Below are 22,695 nucleotides of genomic sequence, written 5' to 3'. Positions count from 1 at the left end.
TTCAGTTAACCTGACTATGTCATTGTGATAATGACTTCTTATCTAAAAGTGACAACGGCAATTATTCCATTCACTCACGGTCTTCTTCTTCTTCTTTGAGTGCCTCTCCTATCGGAGATTGGATATCATTAGGGCGATTCTAATTTAATCACTCACGTTAAAATATCGCAAAACCTCCAGATTTTAAAGAACCGCTTGGATTGACATGAAATTTGGCACACACGTAGCTAAAATGCCAAAGAAAAAGTGAGATTATGCCGATATGTTCTCTTGTCCTGGATGTGACTTTCACCCCTTCTTGGGGTGAAAAAACATACGTTCAAAATAAGTCCGGAAGTGGATGAACTGACTAATTCTAATTCTAAGCAAATTTTGTTCTATAAAAGTTTTAAACGGCTGAAAATGTTATAAGAATTTTTTGCTCTATATTGTGCTTTCTATCTATACCTTTAAGGAACGCACTATTTTCGGGGGCACCCTGTATATGATCTGTAAGTTGCATTGGTTCAAAATGCTTATTTTTGAAAGGGGTTTTGTTGAAAGGGCTCGAACGAGTCACGAGTATGTATATGCAAATTTTAAACAGCCATATCTTAACCAATTTTTGTCTTCCAGAAAATCAAAAAATCCCAAATATTTAAAAAAGCAAAACCTACATTTTTTACTCTTTAAGATATTTGGTATCACTAATAATTTTTAAGTTATTTTGAAAAAAGTCTTTTTTTTCAAAATTAAAGATTTAAAATTTACTTTAAAACCAAATTTTTTCACAAATAATCACTTTGAACTGATGAAACTTACAAACACAAACAGTACATAAAGTTACTTGTGAAGTGGTAACGATTAGTTCCATTTGGGCTGTTAATTAGAGGGAGATTTTTACGATATTTTTAACCAAAAAAAAGGAACAACTGTATTTTGAGGGTAACTTGCTTACTCTTGCTGCTAGAAACTTTAAAAAAAAATAGAAATAAACGTTTTCTTAAACACTTTAAAAAAGTTGTAATAAGTTTTCGTATAAAAATGTTTCATTTTTTTATTTCACGTTAAAATATTCGATTTGTCTATATAGTGTAAAACACTATAGTCTGTTTTTAAACCAAGAGGAGTAATTCAAATTTCCCGCGCTGTAAACCTTGTTTGTAATTGGTACAACCTCAGGCAATTTTACTCATATCAAATTTTGACAATAATGACATTTATAAAATTTTAACACTATTGGCATTTCATAGGTTAGTTTATTTATTTTATCAGCGATTTTTGTATTTTCTGCGTTATTCCTTTTATTTTTAGATTTTTAGTCAATATTACCGTCAAAGGCCGATATGATCAACCAAAAAAAAGATGTATCTAAAGATTTTTCTAGTGACTTTCTTTTGTGTGAATCTGTCTTTTTAGTTTACCTACTCCTCTTGGTTTTAAAACAAAGCTTAGCAATAACTCTGCTTCTACTGGGTCTACAGACCTGACACATATACCATTTTTTCACTTTTTTATAAGCTATATTTGCTATTTGCTAATTTTTTTTCAACAAAGTACCTACTTTTTGAGTTATTTGCGAAAAACCGTCTAAAAACGTGTTTTTTTGTTGAAAAATGAACATATTCACTCGCAAATATCTCTAAAAGTATTGACTTAGTGAAAAAACTCTATAAAATAAAAGTTGCTTAGAATTAGTCAGTTTATCCAATTCCGGACTTCTTTGAACGTATTTGTTTTCATCCTCGATAACGGACGAAACTCACCTCAAGATCAAAAGCACATATCGGCACAATATCACTTTTTTCTTTAACATATTAGCTATGCGTGTCCCAAATTTTATGTCAAACCAAGCGTTTCTTCAAAATTCTGAACAAAAACCGTAACTAAATTAAACGAAAATGTAAAATTAATTTTTTAAACAAATATTTTAAGTCGTTATGAAAAAATTATAATTTAACAGATGAAATAAAATAAACACAATTCAACTCGTAAAATATTTGGACCGTTGGTGTTTATACTTGGTAAATTGTTTTTTACTTGGTAAACCAGCCGAACAGGTAAAGAACCCACCTTTTATCTAGTTTATAATATACCTTTTCTACCTGGCCTCAAACGATCGATATTTTTAAATCGTGGCAACGTCGATAGACGACAAATAGACGGCAAATACACATTTTTATGTGGTGGAAGTCAAAATGGCTGTGAAGTGTAAAAATTTTTGTATATAATTTAAATTTTTAAAATCAAAATTTTAAAAAACTGAGAACAATACAGGGCATTAAAAAATGCGCTCAACAAATAGGTCTGGATCCCTCGTATGAAAAAAAAGTTGATTAATAGCAAGCTGAAAATTTGTTAATATCTTAAGGGTGTCTAGTCGGATAAACTTTGATATATGGGAACACTGGAACAGGGGCAGTTTTAATTGTGGAACAGGTTAAAAATTTGGAACGGTCACACCACGAAAACGGCACATTTATTTTGTCCGACAGAACAGACTTAAACTCTCCGAAGAGAGATTAAACTCTCATGCAAAAATCAGACTGCTATTTATCACCTGTCATAATCCCTGTCATTTGACATATTCTACATGTTCCACTCATTTAAACGCCCATTTAATGATAAATAGCAGTCTGATTTTTGCATGAGAGTTTAATCTCTGTTCGAAGAGTTTAAGTCTGTTCTGTCGGACAAAATACATGTGCCGTTTTCGTGGTCTGACCGTTCCAAATTTTTAACCTGTTCCACAATTAAAACTTCCCCTGTTCCAGTGTTCCCATATATCAAAGTTTGTCCCACTAGACACCCTTAAGCTATTAACAAATTTTCAGCTTGCTATTAATCAACGTTTTTTTCATACGCGGATCCAGACCTAAAACATACACGAATTAAAATTCGAAAATGATAGCATTTCTTGGTGATGCCAAATGACTGCAACGTGAAAAGATGTCAATATGATAGCGGGATGTATATATATATATATAAAACAAAATATGCACAAGATGGAATGCAACCTTAGACACGTGTTTCTGACTTATTAGTCGTCATCAGTATGATATAGCTATGATATATATATATATATATATATATATATATATATATATATATATATATATATATATATCAAACACATGAAATAGAGAATGTGGAAAAATCCCCTTACGAACAATTCACACATCCACCATTTCAGGTTGGGAAAAATTTCTTGAATAGAATCAAAGATCCAAACACCTGTTCTTAAAAATGTGTTTCGCCCTCTTCAACCTCTCTGGGCTTATCAATAAAGATGAGAGGTTGAATATCTTTAGACACATTCCATCAAAAAACAACATTCGAGACCCAGACATAGCAGGAGCGTATATCTACGCCGCATAATCTGACCATGACAGCCTCACGTTTTAATTCCCTAATTACTATAAGTAAAATATATGTTTGAAAAACAAAAAAACAAAAGATGTAAATCTTTGAAACACACTCAGTGATCAAAAGATCTAAGTTATTGGTTTACCGACCAAACGTAACTAAATCAAACAAATGAAATAGAGAATGTGGAAAAATCCCCTTACGAACAATTCACACATCCACCATTTCAGGTTGGGAAAAATTTCTTGAATAGAATCAAAGATCCAAACACCTGTTCTTAAAAATGTGTTTCGCCCTCTTCAACCTCTCTGGGCTTATCAATAAAGATGAGAGGTTGAATATCTTTAGACACATTCCATCAAAAAACAACATTCGAGACCCAGACATAGCAGGAGCGTATATCTACGCCGCATAATCTGACCATGACAGCCTCACGTTTTAATTCCCTAATTACTATAGGTAAAATATATGTTTGAAAAACAAAAAAACAAAAGATGTAAATCTTTAAAACACACTCAGTGATCAAAAGATCTAAGTTATTGGTTTACCGACCAAACGTAACTAAATCAAACAAATGAAATAGAGAATTTGGAAAAATCCCCTTACGAACAATTCACACATCCACCATTTCAGGTTGGGAAAAATTTCTTGAATAGAATCAAAGATCCAAACACCTGTTCTTAAAAATGTGTTTCGCCCTCTTCAACCTCTCTGGGTTGTATATATATATATATATATATATATATATATATATATATATATATATATATATATATATATATATACACCGGCAAAATTAGCCGAACACGTTAAAAATGGGACATGTTTGATGTCTCGTATTTCATAAAGCAGTGGTCCGATTTAAGTGATTCTTTTAGTATGTTATAGCCTTATTATTTAAGAATATCGGTGTAATAATATTGTTGCTAGACAGGTAAATGTCATTTTATACCGGGTGTAACAAGCATACTGTGTTTTTGTCTTAAAGTTCGGAACACCCTGTGGAATATTCCAGCGTATATAAAATATTAAAATTAAAACTCAATTGTAGAATTATGCTTTCTTAACATTTTCTTTTTTAATTCATTTGCTTATGTTGGAAAATAAAAAAGTTATGTGCTTTAACAACTAACCATGTTTTTTATCAATAAATCCTCATAGTAGGGGAGAAAAGTATGGTAAATTTGCAATTACTCGAGCGTTCTTGGGACGTGGAGTGGATTGTGAAGAGTGGGTGCTACAACCAAAAAAGTTAAGTTAGGTTTTCCATAAAGTGTGGGACTCTCCATTTTTCAATTTAATTTTCCATTTCCACCAATGGTTTCTTCCGATTATAGCGCCGTTTATCCATAATAGGAAAAAACGTTGCGAATAAAACTTGCTTATTTTTACGTCAAGGATCCAAATCTGCAATAAAAATTGGGGGCTCCTATTTAATATTTTAATGTAACCCCCCACCCCACCTCCGTGGGGGTATATACAGGGTGTTTCATTGGGAAACGGAAATACTTTAATGGTGAATAGAGGTCACCGAGCCGGTTCTAGATATAGTACATTTTTTGCCCTTCCGACTTTTATAACCGAGTTACAGGGTGTTTTATCGATTTTGCCCATTTCTTTCCTAAGCCATAACTTTAGAACCGCCCTGTATATTTTTTTGATATTTGGTACACATATGTCTCATTCAAAACCCAAACGACCGACATACTAACCTTAAGAAAAATCCAGGTCCGGATTAATAAAAAATTATAAAGTAATTGTGACCTTAAAAAACACCCTGTATATTGAAATTTTGAAAATCTGTTAGCATATTTGAAAAGAGCACAAAAAACTAAGTTTAATGGTTCGCTTAAATTTTTCGACCAGACAATTTTATGACTTTCATTTTGAAATTATATTGAATTTTTTGACATTAAAAAGCAGATATTATTAACTTTTAGTTATAAATTATTAAATTTAATGAATAAATACTCATTTTAAAAATAATCAATACTTATTTACCACATTGGAACGACCCAATTACTAATGACAAGAAAAATCCAGGTCCGGATTAAGAAAAAAATATAAAGTAATTATGACCTTGAAACAACACCCTGTATATTGAAATTTTGAAAATTTGTTTGTGTATTATAAAAGAGCATAAAAAACTGCGTTAAAAGGTGCATGTCAAATTTTTGCGCAGATAATTTAATTACGGAAATTTTGAAATTATATTGATTAATTCTGTCAAGGTCACAAGAAGCTACCAGAAAAATGAAGAACAGTCCCAATGTAATTAGAAAATCGATTCGAAATATTTTAAAACGAGCGAGGAAATGTATCAAACAAAATGGCGAACATTTTGAGCAACTGTTATAGTTCAAATATTTTTAATTTATGTTAAATTGTTGAATTGTAACGAATTTGTGTTTTATTAGATATAGCAGTTTCTTTAATTATTTACTAAATCATTAAAATATCCCAATTCTCGCAATTCTAATTTTTAATGATGTGCATATAGCTACAAATCCAGAGAATCTATGAAGCCAGCGTAGTAAATAAGTATTAAGTATTTTTAAAATAAGTCTTGATTCATTAACATTAAATTATTATTAAAAATTAACAATACATGGTTTTTAATCTCAGAGTTCTTTAAAATTTCAATATAATTTCAAAATTGATGTAATTAAATCAACGGCGAAAAAATTTAAATAAGCCTTTATTCACAGTTTTTCATGCTCTTTTAAAATGCGCAGACAAATTTTTAAAATTTCAATATACAGGGTGTTGGTTCAAGGTCACAATTACTTTGTATTTTTTTCTTAATCCGGACCTGGATTTTTCTTGTCATTAGTAATTGGGTCGTTCCAATGTGGTAAATAAGTACTGATTATTTTTAAAATGAATATTTATTCATTAACTTTAATAATTTATAACTAAAAGTTAATAATACCTGCTTTTTAATGTCAAAGTTCTTAAAAAATTAAATATAATTTCAAAATTAAAGTCATAAAATTGTCTGGCCGAAAAATTTAAGCGAACCATTAAACTTACTTTTTTTGTGCTCTTTTCAAATATGCAAACAGATTTTCAAAATTTCAATATACAGGGTGTTGTTTTAAGGTCACAATTACTTTATAATTTTTTGTTAATCCGGACCAGGATTTTTCTTATGGTTAGTATGTCGGTCGTTTGGGTTTTGAATGAGACATATGTGTACCAAATATCAAAAAAATATACAGGGTGGTTCTAAAGTTATGGCTTAGGAAAGAAATGGGCAAAATCGATAAAACACCCTGTAACTCGGTTATAAAAGTCGAAAGGGCAAAAAATGTACTATATCTAGAACCGGCTCGGTGACCTCTATTCACCATTAAAGTATTTCCGTTTCCCAATGAAACACCCTGTGTATATATATATATATATATATATATATATATATATATATATATATATATATATATATATATATATATATATATATATTGTTATATTTCTATTTGATATGAAAATTAAATTTTGATAATTATAAACAAAATTCACTTTAATATAAAATATTTTTAATTTTCTCAACCTCGGGCATATAAATTTAGAACAACCTGTATACAACAAATTGTTATATTTAATTTTAAGAAGTGATTAGAATAAGCGTACGAAACTCGGAACAATGTGCTTAGATAAACAAAGTGAATGACGCGTACCATTATCGTTCTTCTCGGAAGGTCGATCATTAGCCTATGCTAAATAAAACTCAGTGAAATAGATGATAGTTCATTATCGTTTTTCGCGGAAGGTTTAGATCATTAGCCTATGCTAAATAAGACTCATTTGAAATAGAGAATAGGTCATTAAAATTTGTAAATAGTTAGAAAGTATTTTAGAATGGGAATTAAATATTTTCTTTTGAAATCCATTAAGCATATTTAGAAAGATTAAAAATTGGTTTTGAGGAATATTACGAATGAGAGTTGGTGGTGGAAGATTGATTTGTGAATTTGGAAGGGATATTTAGAAAGTAGGGGAATGAATGACAAAGTGAGAGCAGAATGTTTTGAGCTGTCGAGAAGTGAAGTCGAGTAGTAGACGGTAGTGTACGGAGAGTGAGAAAGCCGATGTAGTTCCGTGAGTGTGGAGTATCTATCGTGGAACGAGAAGTAGGCCAGGTCGAGAGTAAAAGAACCTCCTTGAGCCAAGAGTGTCCCGGTAGCTGATAGCAGTTTCGAGAAAGGTAGAACACAGCATCACGACAGACGCAGGAACGAGAGCTATACGAGCTAGTTTTTCAAAGGAGAACATTACTGGAAGCCAGGACGAGGTTTGATCGCAGCCAAGGATAGCAGGAAACGGGTCTTGTGTGAGGACATTTTCAGTTCACCAGGAAAAGGTCAGTCTCATTTGTTTGGACATGAATGTATGGGTTTTTCGTATTAAATTCCACATAAAAAATTGAATAACATAATCAATAATATCAGAAAAGCTTCATCAAACTTAAATAGAGTTGTTCCTAATAACTCCTAATAGTTAAATGTTAATAAAAACTTTCAATTGAAAACCAAAAGGAAATAAGATTCCCATTTGTAAATGTTATGTTTAAGAATAATAAGAAATAGCAAATATTAAGCATTGATTGCCTTTTAAATAAAATAAAAAATATTTTGATTATAATTGTAACCCATATGTGTATTTTTTTTTACTCTTTTCTTTTCTATCCCGATTAGGAACCATTAAGAAATATTTAGAAGCCACGAAAGTAAGTAATTAATTTATAATTCGCCCTGAGATTGAAAACATATTGATATGTGATCTGGTTAATTAATTAGATTAGTATTAATACATTGATTAAATTAAGTGACATATAAGAATATTATCTCATATCAATAATCAAGATCACATCAACTGTCGTCCAACGTGGAAAGCATTGTAAAGTATTTCTAGTGGCAAATTTGAAGGATAGAAAGAGTAAAGCCGGTATTTGAAAATTTATATGCTTGTGGTAAAAAGTGAGATACTTACATTTGATAACATAAAATTTTAGATCTCTTTAGGTACAAATTTTACATAACTGATTTAATATTTTATTTTACGATATTTACATTTGATATATTTATTGACAATTTATAATATTTGGGTGAGAAAAAGTCGTCTTGGTAACATACTAGTAAAATTTCATATTTGGCGGGGACAGTACTTCTTGAAAACAAATGTCTGTGACAAGAAGCCAAAGCAAAGACAACAAAAAACAAAAAGAACATTCAAATCAAGAGAATAATTCAGACCAAGAAGATATTTTAGACAAGACAATCATGGCATCAGAACAGCAAGAATTATCAGGAATAGATAAATTATTACAAATGATGCAACTCCAGTCACAAAGAATGGAACAGAAAATGGATGAAACACAACAAAAACTGGATGACAATCAAAGAGAAACAAAACAAACAATGGAGAAAAATCAGGAAGAAACATCAAAGAAAATGGATAAAGTGGATCAAAAAATGGAGGAAACACAACGAAAAATGGATGAAACACAACAAAAATTGGATCAAAAAATGGATGAAACAAAAAGAATAATGCAAGAAAATCAGAAGGAAACAAAACAAGCCATAGAAGAGAACAACAAGAAAATGGAGGAACGCATAGAAAAGTATGAAATGAAAATTCAAGATAAAATAAAGGAGTTAACGAATGGCCAGAAAAAGGAACTAGAAAATTTGGAAAATAAGTTGGAAAATGCTATTCAAGTAGACAGAGAAGAAGTGGAAAAAAGAATCACAAAAATAGAAAAACAAGTCACCGAAAACCGGACGCAACAAAATGTCGGAGAAAGAAGAGAAATGGTTATACATAGCACAGATGACGTGAAGATAAGGTTTGGCGGGGATGTAAGAAGATTACACCCAGTGCCGTTCATAAATAGCCTGAAAAAGAAAATACAACACATCGGAAATTTCGATACAGCAAAAGAAACTATCAGAAACCATCTCAAATATGAAGCAAGCCTATGGTTCGATAGTAAAGAAGAAGAATTCGGCAATTGGCAACAATTTGAACAAAAATTTTTGAATTATTTCTGGGGAAAGGTCCAACAATTGGAAATTAACAAGGAATTGCAAAATGGGAAATACAATGATAGGATGGGTGTATCAGAAAGGACATATGCTTTGCAAATTTACAATAATGCAAAACATTTACAATATAATTACTCATCGGAACAATTAGTCGAACTGATTGCAAGACATTTCGAGGAAACGCTGGAAGACCATATCACATTGCAAAATTACAAAGACATAGATAGTTTATGCCAATTCCTACAAATAAGAGAATCACGTCTAAGAGAAAGAAAATCAAGAAGGTCGCGAGAAGATTACAGGCCCCGAGAAACACAAGATTACAGAGATAGAAATCAAAATAGGAGGGACTATACAAGACGAGATTTTAATCCCAGAAGGGAAAACGAAAATAGAGACAACGGAAGAGGAAATTATGAACAAAGAAATAGGCAATGGAATGAGGACAGAAATCGAGAATACCAGAATAGAAACACCACACGCTCAAATCAAGAAAACAGAAATAATGGTAGACAAAATGAACAGGTATATCGAGAAAACCGAAACAGATCCGACAGACCAAGAGAAAATAGAAGAGAAGTAAATAATACCCAGACAGATGAATATGACGGAGAGAGACATTATGACGAAAATATAAACAACGATGAGCAACCGGCGTCTTTTCACGACGGCGCTCACTAAAAACCAAAAAGCAAACAGGAATCTTTTGTCACCCCAAGGAGTTTATTAAATTGGCAGGAAACAACGAAAAGAAAAATGGAATTAATTTAAAATTTGTGGATGGATTTATCAACGAGAAACCAATTAAAATTATGATAGACACTGGATCTGAAATAACATTGGTCAACAGAAAACTAATAGAAGAAGTTAACTTAACAAATTTAATTTATAAAATACCTAGGGTAAATTTAGTGGGCGCAAACAAACGGACATTGGCAACTATAAATGAAGGCATACGAGTAATGGTACGACTGGGCAAGAATATGTATGCACTACAATGTGTAATAATGCCAAACATGTCACATGACATGATAGTAGGAGTGGACGAATTGGCAGAAAAACATGTAGTGATAGATTTTAAAAATAATACGATGAAACTAACAGAAGAAAAAGAAAAAGAACAGGACAAGGAACATGAGAAACAAAATACGGACGAATCAGGTAAAGAACAAACAGTGGAAATGAATTTGGCAGCGAAGCAAGGACAAAGAAGAAAAAGGAGAAAAGGTCAGAAAAAGATAAAAGAAAATGAAACCTGTGGCTCCTCAAAAGAAGAGTTGAGCCCAGAAGAAGAAAATTTGAGAGTATCAGAAACAAAGGAAACCTGGGATTCCTCAAAAGAAGAGACGGGCTCAGGAGAAGAAGAAATAAAGCTAAAAAATGAAAGTGAAAAGAATATGATTGAAACAGTGGTATTTGAAGAGGAGGTATATGCAAACGAGGATGCAGAATGCACGGTAAACTTGTGTGAAGAATCTGAGAAAAAAGACAGAAAATTGATATGTGGAGAAGGGAAAGAAAAAGAATTGCGGTTGATGTTAAGAAACTACGAAAATTTGATCAATGAGGAAAACAGAGTGGCTAAAAAGTACGAACATTCATTTGAGGTGAAAAACTTGGGAAATTTTCGATCAAAGACTTACCCGATTCCATACAAGTATCGAGAAGAGGTGAAAGAAGAAATAAATAAAATGTTGGAAGATCAAATCATCGAAAGATGTGATTCACCGTATGTTAACCCGATTGTGATAGTAAAGAAAAGCAGTGGAGAATTGAGATTATGTTTAGATGCCAGGAATATCAACCAGCACACAGTATCACAATATGAATCACCTCTAAACATCGAGGCCATTTTTGGAAGAATCACCGGGTCACACATATTTTCGAAAATTGACTTAAAACACAGTTTTTGGTTGATACCGTTAGCTGAAAAGTGTAGAAACTACACCGCTTTTTCTATTGATGGTATTGTCTACCGGTTTAAGGTAGTGCCGTTTGGATTGCAGAGTGCTTGTGCTGCACTCGTCCGAGCTCTACATACTATTTTGAATCGCCACGAAGATTTCATAGTTCATTATATCGATGATTTATTAATTTTTTCACAAGATACTCAGAGTCATCTGAAACACATAGAAATAATTCTGGAAGAATTGGACACAGCGGGATTGAAATTAAACATTGAAAAATGTCAATTTTTTCAAAAAGAAGTCATTTATTTGGGTTTTCAATTGGACACCAAAACAGTAAGATTATCCGAAGACAGAGTCAAGATCATAGATGAATACCCAAGACCAACGAATTTGAAAACATTGAGAGGTTTTCTTGGCACGATTAATTATTTTAAAAAACTGATTCCCGATTTGAGCCAAAAGGAAATCCCTCTGATAAAGTTGCTTAAAAAAGGAATAAAATGGAATTGGAAAGAAGAACAGGAGGAAGCTTTCGAAACATTAAAACGAGAATTCGCAAAAGGAACGAAAATATACCACCCCATTTACAATTTACCTTTTATACTCCGAACTGATGCGTCCATACAAAAATTTGCAGGAGTTCTGTCTCAAATACAAAACGACCAAGAAGTGCCGATATGTTTTATATCTCGAGTGACTAAAACACATGAGAGAAAATATAGTGTTACAGAATTGGAGTTTGCCAGTGTACTATATTGCGTAAACAAATTGAGGTTTTACTTATTGGGAGCAAAATTCACAATCGAAACAGACCATGCAGCTTTAGTACATATCATGAAGAATAGATTAGTAAATAATAGAATACATAGAGGCATTCTATTATTACAGGAGTATGATTTTGAGTTCCGATATATAAAAGGAAAAGACAACATAATAGCCGACGCTCTAACACGGGATGAGGACACCGGAAAAAAGGAAACAATTACTCTACAGGTGGGACTAAATAGATTAATACAAGAAGAAGGGATATATTCGTTAAATGAGATAAGGACAAACCAAGAAGACCTAGAGGAAAGAGAGAAAAGAAGAGCGGAAATAGAAAATGACATATATTTTAAGAGAATAGACGGAAAGGAACTATATTTAGTGACACAGACATTGGCCGAAAAGATAATAAAGAAATTACATGAGGACAATGGGCATATCGGTAGCAGAAAAGTTTGGCTCGTTTTTAGGGAAAATTACATCAGCCGACAGGATTACCGCATTGCAAAGGAAATTACCCAGAAGTGCGATGTATGTCAAAAATATAAGAGTCGGAATTTCAAAAACGAAAATGTTGCCAAAAATATTGAAGCCCGAAACAAACTAGACATTGTAGCAATAGATATGTTAAGCGATCTAATTATGACCACTAAAAGGAACAAACATATTCTGGTAATGGTGGATGTGTTTTCAAAATACGTAAAATTATATAGTTGCCGCACCACAAAGGGGCAGGAAATATTAAGAAAAATCGACAATTTTATAGCCATAGTAGGAACACCAAAAAAGATTCTACTGGACAATGCAACGTATTTCCGAAATGATCGTTTCAAGGGACAACTTCGAGAACGAGGAATAGAGACAAATTTTGTCAGCATCAGGCATCCACAGAGTAATCCTTCGGAACGATTCATACAGGAAGTGACGAAATTTCTTCGCATTGCAACAGATAGTCAACATCGCCACTGGGACAGGAAAATGGCGGAAATAGAAAGGTATCTAAATACAATTCCGAGCACAGTAACAAAAGAGACCCCAGAATACATCATGAAGGGTGTACTGCCGATAAGGCCATGGGAAGACCAAGAGCCAAAAGAATATCAACAGGTGATTGAAACCGTACAGAGAAGATTACGGCGAAGCAACGAAAAATATATCCAAAGACAGGAACAAAATAGAAAAAGAAGACCAGTGACTTTCCAAAAGGGTGAAAAAGTACTCGTGAGGGCATTACGAGTATCAAATCTTCCTGGGGGCATTTGCGCAAAGTTGATGCCTGTTTTCGAAGGCCCGTACATCGTGAATAATGAAAATGGGATAAATAGTTATGAGTTGAGGCACAGGAACTCGGAAAAGATCCGAGGAATTTATAATATTCACGATGTATACAAATATCACGAATAAAAGACAGAATTACATGAAGTAGATAGTAAGTTAGGATATAAGACGTAGATTAAAGTAAGGAAATATACAGGGAGTTGGTTTTGCCTCGAGAAAATTTATTTAAAAATGCAGATAAATTTTATCGAATACAAGGCGGGGATTTGTTATATTTCTATTTGATATGAAAATTAAATTTTGATAATTATAAACAAAATTCACTTTAATATAAAATATTTTTAATTTTCTCAACCTCGGGCATATAAATTTAGAACAACCTGTATAAAACAAATTGTTATATTTAATTTTAAGAAGTGATTAGAATAAGCGTACGAAACTCGGAACAATGTGCTTAGATAAACAAAGTGAATGGCGCGTACCATTATCGTTCTTCTCGGAAGGTCGATCATTAGCCTATGCTAAATAAAACTCAGTGAAATAGATGATAGTTCATTATCGTTTTTCGCGGAAGGTTTCGATCATTAGCCTATGCTAAATAAGACTCATTTGAAAGAGAGAATAGGTCATTAAAATTTGTAAATAGTTAGAAAGTATTTTAGAATGGGAATTAAATATTTTCTTTTGAAATCCATTAAGCATATTTAGAAAGATTAAAAATTGGTTTTGAGGAATATTACGAATGAGAGTTGGTGGTGGAAGATTGATTTGTGAATTTGGAAGGGATATTTAGAAAGTAGGGGAATGAATGACAAAGTGAGAGCAGAATGTTTTGAGCTGTCGAGAAGTGAAGTCGAGTAGTAGACGGTAGTGTACGGAGAGTGAGAAAGCCGATGTAGTTCCGTGAGTGTGGAGTATCTATCGTGGAACGAGAAGTAGGCCAGGTCGAGAGTAAAAGAACCTCCTTGAGCCAAGAGTGTCCCGGTAGCTGATAGCAGTTTCGAGAAAGGTAGAACACAGCATCACGACAGACGCAGGAACGAGAGCTATACGAGCTAGTTTTTCAAAGGAGAACATTACTGGAAGCCAGGACGAGGTTTGATCGCAGCCAAGGATAGCAGGAAACGGGTCTTGTCTGAGGACATTTTCAGTTCACCAGGAAAAGGTCAGTCTCATTTGTTTGGACATGAATGTATGGGTTTTTCGTATTAAATTCCACATAAAAAATTGAATAACATAATCAATAATATCAGAAAAGCTTCATCAAACTTAAATAGAGTTGTTCCTAATAACTCCTAATAGTTAAATGTTAATAAAAACTTTCAATTGAAAACCAAAAGGAAATAAGATTCCCATTTGTAAATGTTATGTTTAAGAATAATAAGAAATAGCAAATATTAAGCATTGATTGCCTTTTAAATAAAATAAAAAATATTTTGATTATAATTGTAACCCATATGTGTATTTTTTTTACTCTTTTCTTTTCTATCCCGATTAGGAACCATTAAGAAATATTTAGAAGCCACGAAAGTAAGTAATTAATTTATAATTCGCCCTGAGATTGAAAACATATTGATATGTGATCTGGTTAATTAATTAGATTAGTATTAATACATTGATTAAATTAAGTGACATATAAGAATATTATCTCATATCAATAATCAAGATCACATCAATATATATATATATATATATAAAAACAAAAGATGTAGATCTTTGAAACACACTCAGTGATCAAAAGATCCACAGGTACTGGTTTGGACGACCACTCGTACGAAAACAAACAAATGAAATAGAGAATGCGAAAAAATCCCCTTACGAACAATTCACACATCCACTACTTATATATATATATATATATATATATATATTGTTTTATTATATATATTATATATATTTCATCTGTTTGATTTTATATATATACATATATATATATATATATATATATATATATATATATATATATATATATATATATATATATATATATATATATATATACATCCTACTATCAATTTGGCATCGATACATTATGCATTTACCATCGATTTGGCATCGTCTTGCAAAGTGGCATCTGTATATCGATGCCACTTTACACTACCTTAATAACTTTATTCCTGTACTTGCTACCAGAAGTCTAATCAGCTCGGTAGTTAGAGATTTGATTATACACCGGTGTTTCGGCCTATTTGGGCTTCGTCAGTATAGTGTAGCAAGTTAAAAAAGTTGTTTGTTAACTTGTAAAAGGATTACTACAGGAGCAAGGTTACCAATTTTGGTCAGGTTGTTAGAAGACCCGCAGTCGCAAGGCTACAACTAACATTGCCAAGGAGGTAAAGCTACCTGAGGAAATGAAAAGCCATAACATTATTAAATAAAATGATGTTGGATAATCGAGTACAAATATAAAAATAAATAAGCAAAATCATTGGCTAATACTCGTAAAGTGAATGTGAATTTAGTTGGAAATATATAAAATGATGAAGGGTCATCATTCCATACATTTCTGTGCAACTATATACACCGGTGTTTCGGTGTATATTTATATATTTCCAACTAAATTCACATTCACTTTACGAGTATTAGCCAATGATTTTGCTTATTTATTTTTATATTTGTACTCGATTATCCAACATCATTTTATTTAATAATGTTATGGCTTTTCATTTCCTCAGGTAGCTTTACCTCCTTGGCAATGTTAGTTGTAGCCTTGCGACTGCGGGTCTTCTAACAACCTGACCAAAATTGGTAACCTTGCTCCTGTAGTAATCCTTTTACAAGTTAACAAACAACTTTTTTAACTTGCTACACTATACTGACGAAGCCCAAATAGGCCGAAACACCGGTGTATATAGTTGCACAGAAATGTATGGAATGATGACCCTTCATCATTTTATATATTTCCAACTAAATTCACATTCACTTTACGAGTATTAGCCAATGATTTTGCTTATTTATTTTTATATTTGTACTCGATTATCCAACATCATTTTATATATTTATATATATATATATATATATATATATATATATATATATATATATATATATATATATATATATATATATACATATAAACTAGAAATGATCACAGCTGATTAGTAATTATCAATTTACAAATTATTGGGTTAACAGCTGAAATGGAAGACTCAATGTACTCTTTTCTACGATTCCAATATTTCGTTAACAGTCGTTAACATCATCAGGGACGCTGAAATAATATTAAAGGTATAATAGTGAAACTGGGTATTAAAAAACAACTCACCAGTTTGAGATTTTAGTCAACGATGTTATAAATGTGTAAAAAAGCGGCATTAACAAAAAGAATTGCAGTGAATGTTATTAAAAATTAAAAAATATAACAAATATAAAAAAATGGAACCATTTGTAAAAAAATGTAAAAAAAATTGTAGATTATATCCAGACAGGTGCTCTTTAGCTACACATGTTGTAAATGAAAGCCATAATATGGACTTTGAATCTGTAAAAATTTTAACAAATGAAAAGAACTATCACAAAAGAACTTTTCTTGAAATGGCATTTATTTATCAGAATGAACAGACAATTAATAAAAGAACAGATATTAAACAATTAACAGAGATCTATTCTTTCCTTCTTGAACTTGATAAAAACTTAAATGTCAATAAAGATTTTAGTTTAGATTCTAGTTCATAATATACTACCTCTTTCTGTCATAATTGACAGTATATTGACATAATTGTCTCTAATACCTTTCTGTGCGACGAATTTAAAAGATTTTAATAATTAGTGGTTTTTTAGCATAGTTATTTATATTATAGTTCCATTTTTTTTATATTTGTTATATTTTTTAATTTTTAATAACATTCACTGCAATTCTTTTTGTTAATGCCGCTCGTTTACACATTTATAACATCGTTGACTAAAATCTCAAACTGGTGAGTTGTTTTTTAATACCCAGTTTCACTATTATACCTTTAATATTATTTCAGCGTCCCTGATGATGTTAACGACTGTTAACGAAATATTGGAATCGTAGAAAAGAGTACACTGAGTCTTCCATTTCAGCTGTTAACCCAATAATTTGTAAATTGATATATATATATATATATATATATATATATATATATATATATATATATATATATATATATATATTCGGAAAGGTTTCCGCGGTTAATACAATGAAACTTAAAGCTAAAATCAATATCAACAAAAGAATTAATATTAAAATTAAACTCACCAGGCTTCCGGGTTGAACCGCGTCGTTGGTTTCTAGGCCGAGCTTTCGACGTCCTCTCTGACGTCATCTTCAGGGCTTCCGGGGTCTCAGTCTCCTGAGGCTCCAGACACTACACTCACTACTCACTACTTCACTACTCACTGCAATACTGTTGTTGCTGACGCTGGGGCGGTCATTTATACCGTGGACTGATGTGACTGACGTGGCTGTCGATGACGTGGCGGAGTGGGAATTAGCGCGAAGACTATTTGGAGTGGCGCGAAGATTTTTGACGGCTGGAATTGTATTTGTAGATGGAGCGGACGATGTTTTCTTTAGGAGGGGTCTCCAAGTCGAAGGTAAACGGATGCCGTCATCTCTTTTATTGAGACAACTTGGCCGTTTTTCGATTTCTATGGCTTCTCGGATAATCCTTTGTTTATAGAAGCGGATGGGGGCTATGGTTCTGGAGTTTTCAAAGTCAATTTTGTGACCTGTATGAAGATGGTGTTGGCCTAGGGCTGAAACTGAATCGGAATTGCGAACAGATATGGAATGTTCATAAATCCTATTTTGGATTCTACGATTGGTTTGTCCTATGTAAGATCGGGGGCAGTCTGCACAAGGAATTTCATAAACTCCGTGTTGTTCATTTGGAATGTTGTCTTTGACGGATCGGACAAGAGATGAAAGTTTTTGTTGGGGGGTAAATACTGTTTTTATTCCTCGTGGTTTAAGAATTCTGTCGATTTTGTCAGTAACACCTTTGATATAGGGAAGAAAAGCTTTCGTATGATCAGGATCTAACTCTTTGGGTTGTGATTGAGCGGGAGATTGAAGTTTATGGATGCTCCTATCGATGTGATTTTCGCGGTAACCGTTTTGGATGAGGGCTTGCTTTTCTTCCCTATATCAAAGGTGTTACTGACAAAATCGACAGAATTCTTAAACCACGAGGAATAAAAACAGTATTTACCCCCCAACAAAAACTTTCATCTCTTGTCCGATCCGTCAAAGACAACATTCCAAATGAACAACACGGAGTTTATGAAATTCCTTGTGCAGACTGCCCCCGATCTTACATAGAACAAACCAATCGTAGAATCCAAAATAGGATTTATGAACATTCCATATCTGTTCGCAATTCCGATTCAGTTTCAGCCCTAGGCCAACACCATCTTCATACAGGTCACAAAATTGACTTTGAAAACTCCAGAACCATAGCCCCCATCCGCTTCTATAAACAAAGGATTATCCGAGAAGCCATAGAAATCGAAAAACGGCCAAGTTGTCTCAATAAAAGAGATGACGGCATCCGTTTACCTTCGACTTGGAGACCCCTCCTAAAGAAAACATCGTCCGCTCCATCTACAAATACAATTCCAGCCGTCAAAAATCTTCGCGCCACTCCAAATAGTCTTCGCGCTAATTCCCACTCCGCCACGTCATCGACAGCCACGTCAGTCACATCAGTCCACGGTATAAATGACCGCCCCAGCGTCAGCAACAACAGTATTGCAGTGAGTAGTGAAGTAGTGAGTAGTGAGTGTAGTGTCTGGAGCCTCAGGAGACTGAAACCCCGGAAGCCCTGAAGATGACGTCAGAGAGGACGTCGAAAGCTCGGCCTAGAAACCAACGACGCGGTTCAACCCGGAAGCCTGGTGAGTTTAATTTTAATATTAATTCTTTTGTTGATATTGATTTTAGCTTTAAGTTTCATATATATATATATATATATATATATATATATATATATATTGTTATATTCCTATTTGACATAAGAAATAAAAGTCTATAGTTATATTTAAAATTCAAATAAAAATATAGGTTTTCGTTTTTCTCGACCGCGGGCATGTAAGTTTGGAACACCCTGTATAAAACAAATTATGTATAGGTAGTTTTTAAGAAAGTGTTTCGGAGAAGTGTTTACGAACCCCAGGAACAATACGACTCAAGTAAACAATTAGAGTGATGTTTAAAAAGAAAGTGTTCGTGGAAAGGTGTCAATAACCACCGATAACTCATATTCTAGTAAATAAGATAATAGGTTATTAAATTTGTAAAGAGAATTAATGTGGAAAGTAAAATTGAAATGGGGAATATTATTTTTTCTTGAAATCCATGAAGATATTTAGAAAAAGGAAAGTTTGTGTTGGTAAATACGGATAATTGAAAGTTGCTTTGGATTGGTTGATTTTTGAATGCTGGAAGGGGTATTTGGAAGGAGGAGAATGAATGAGCAATGAGGGTCAGTGTGTTTTGAGCGATCGAGAGGCGATGTCGAGTTTTCGAGAAGAGTGTACAAAAAAGTGAAACGCCGGGTTGGTTAGTTTTGTCTTTAAAAAATAAAAAGTAAGATATCGTGGAACGAGTGATAGACAGAGTCGAGATAGTATATAACTCCTTGAGTCTAGAGTATCCCGGTTTTGTTGAAGTGTTTGAAAAAGGTAGAACACGGCATCAGGAGAAGGCAGGAACGAGTGCTGTACGAGGCGTAGTTTTCAAAGGAACAGAGGCATTACTGGAAGACTTGGACGAGTCGTTGGATCGCAACCCAAGCCAATAGGAAAAGTGTTTTGTGTGAAGACATTGTCAAATCATCAGTAGAGGTCAGTCTAATTTGTTATGACATGAATGTATGGTTTGTGTATTAAATACCACATTGAAAATTGAGCCACGCAATCACTATTAAAAAAATGTCATCAAACCTAAATCAATTTGTTACTGATAAATCATAATAGTTCATTATAAATAAAATAAATTTGGAGACAAAAAAAATAAGATTCCCATTTTTTGTAACTGTTGTATTAAATAAATATAGAAAGATAAGATATAAGAAATATTAAGCAGTTATTGCCATTTAGATAAAATAAACGATTTTTATAATTTCTAATTGAAATCCGTATGTGTGTATTATTTTACTCTCTTTTATCTATCCCAATTAGGGATCCACTGAGAAATACTTTGAAGCCAAGAAAGTAAGTAATTGATATTATAATTTAGCCCTGAGATTGACACTATATTGGTATTTGATCTGGTTGATTGATGAGATAATTATTGATTAATTAATTAAGATAAATTACATCTGAGAACATCATTAGATTTCAAAAGTAAGATCACAACATATATATATATATATATATATATATATATATATATATATATATATATATATATATATATATATATATATATGTCTTCATATCAAGGCGAGTTCCGTTTGTAGCATAAGCTATACAAGATGAGATCCGTTTTGCAAGGCGAGATCCGATTTTGGATCTCACTTTGTATTCACGTGTATATAGTGACATCTCGATGTAACAATGGTTTGGGTACAAGGAAATCGATTTTTGTCTGGACCTCATTTTGCACCCCTTTTGGTGAATTTTATATTGCAGTGGTTCCACTAAATCCGCTGTAGAGGGCAGCGCGCGCGATCCGTTGTGTATATGCTAAATATATATTTTGCAGACAATCCGAGATCCGGTAAATTTGGAAACATCGCAAATGCATTCAGCTCTCTCACTCGGCTTATGTCTAGCTTGAATAAGAATATTTACATTATTTAAGGGCTCTGTCCAGAAAGGCAATTTTCAAATATCTCGAGATAGACGTCATATCGAAAAAACTTTAAAATGCTTTTTTAATGGTTTTTCAAAATCTATATACTTATGCAATAGCAGAATTCTTATTCTGCCTGCGAAAGCGGTGGGTGTAGCAACTTTGAATTTTCAACTGAAACACTTTATTTTTAATTAAATAGTTGAAATTTAGAATTAAAAATACACAACTTTTGTTTGAATCGATAATAGCTTCTTTAATCCAGTCGTAAGAGCTTCAAAATCGTCATTTTGATGACATTTTTAGGGTTTAGGGGTACCTCAGGTAGTTAGCTTAAAACGCAAGAAATACATTTGAACAGTAACGGATTAAGCCAACACAGAGCCTATCGTAAATGTATACCTTTTCATTAATGTTTATTGATAAACAAAGCTCCAATTCTATTTTACTTCAACTCATTTTAAGGCTATTTCAATAAACTAATCGGTTCTTTTTTCAGTTTTTTGGTAAAATATTGTAACTTATAGACGAAAATTCTTAAAATCGGCTATTTTTCATTTAAATTGTCAATACATAATTAAATTGAGAAAAAATTGGTCAGATTTACATAAATTTTATTATTCCGTCCATATAGAAACTAAAACAACTGTTACGTAGTTACACTGAGTGTCATAAAAACCGTGTATTTTTACTCATTCCTTCGAGCTATTTCACGTAATATCGAGATATAAGTTGTATTTTTACATAAGTTATATTAACGTTAAACTGACTTAATTTATAGTTTTATAAGCAACAATTAAGTATAGCGAAATTTATAAAACCTTGTTTAAATTGTTTTACATGCTCTATAATGCGGTTATCTTAAATTTTGTTTTGAATATTTTTCTTCTTACTGGTAGACAAAAAATGGCAAAATGTGCATTTTTGACATCAAATTGTTGATAACCAACATAGTTACTACTCAAAATATTAAAAAAACTAACCGTCGGTATAACAGGTTGCCTGGCAACCAGATGCAGAACAGTACCATAAATGTTTTCCACTTTTTAGCACTTTCTTTAAGTGAAATTTAAAATCATTTACCACCAATAACTTACACCCATGTTCACTCATTACGAAATCTGTTACAAGAATTTCAGCGATTTATATATCGACAGTTTGCAATTTCCATCTTTGATATATCGTCTAGCAGTTGATCTTCCCATCTTATTTTTGGTCTTCCTCTTGGTCTATTTTTTACTGGTTTCCAGTTCATTATCTTCCTGATCAGTTCTTCTACCCCTCTTCTTTGTGTGTGCCCAAACTATCTGAGCCTTTGTGCTTTAATGAATTTTACTATATCTTCTCCTTTATTTATATTTATTATTTCATGGTTCATCAGCTTTCTATATTCCCCTGTTTCTGTCTTTACTGGGCCATGTATTCTTCTCATAATTTTTCTCTCAATTATTCTTAACTTTTCTTCGTCTTTTTTCGTAAGGCACATTACTTCTGCTCCATAGGCTATCACTGATCTGATTGCTGCTTTGTATATTTTTGATTTTGTTTTTTTTTTGCTCAGGTTTTTGTCCTTGAGTAGTCGGTGATA

The sequence above is a fragment of the Diabrotica virgifera genome, chromosome 8 (assembly GCF_917563875.1).
Source record: "Diabrotica virgifera virgifera chromosome 8, PGI_DIABVI_V3a".
Taxonomy (NCBI): Eukaryota; Metazoa; Arthropoda; class Insecta; order Coleoptera; family Chrysomelidae; genus Diabrotica; species Diabrotica virgifera.
The sequence above is the reverse complement of the archived record's forward strand: the minus strand, read 5'-3'. Positions refer to the sequence as shown.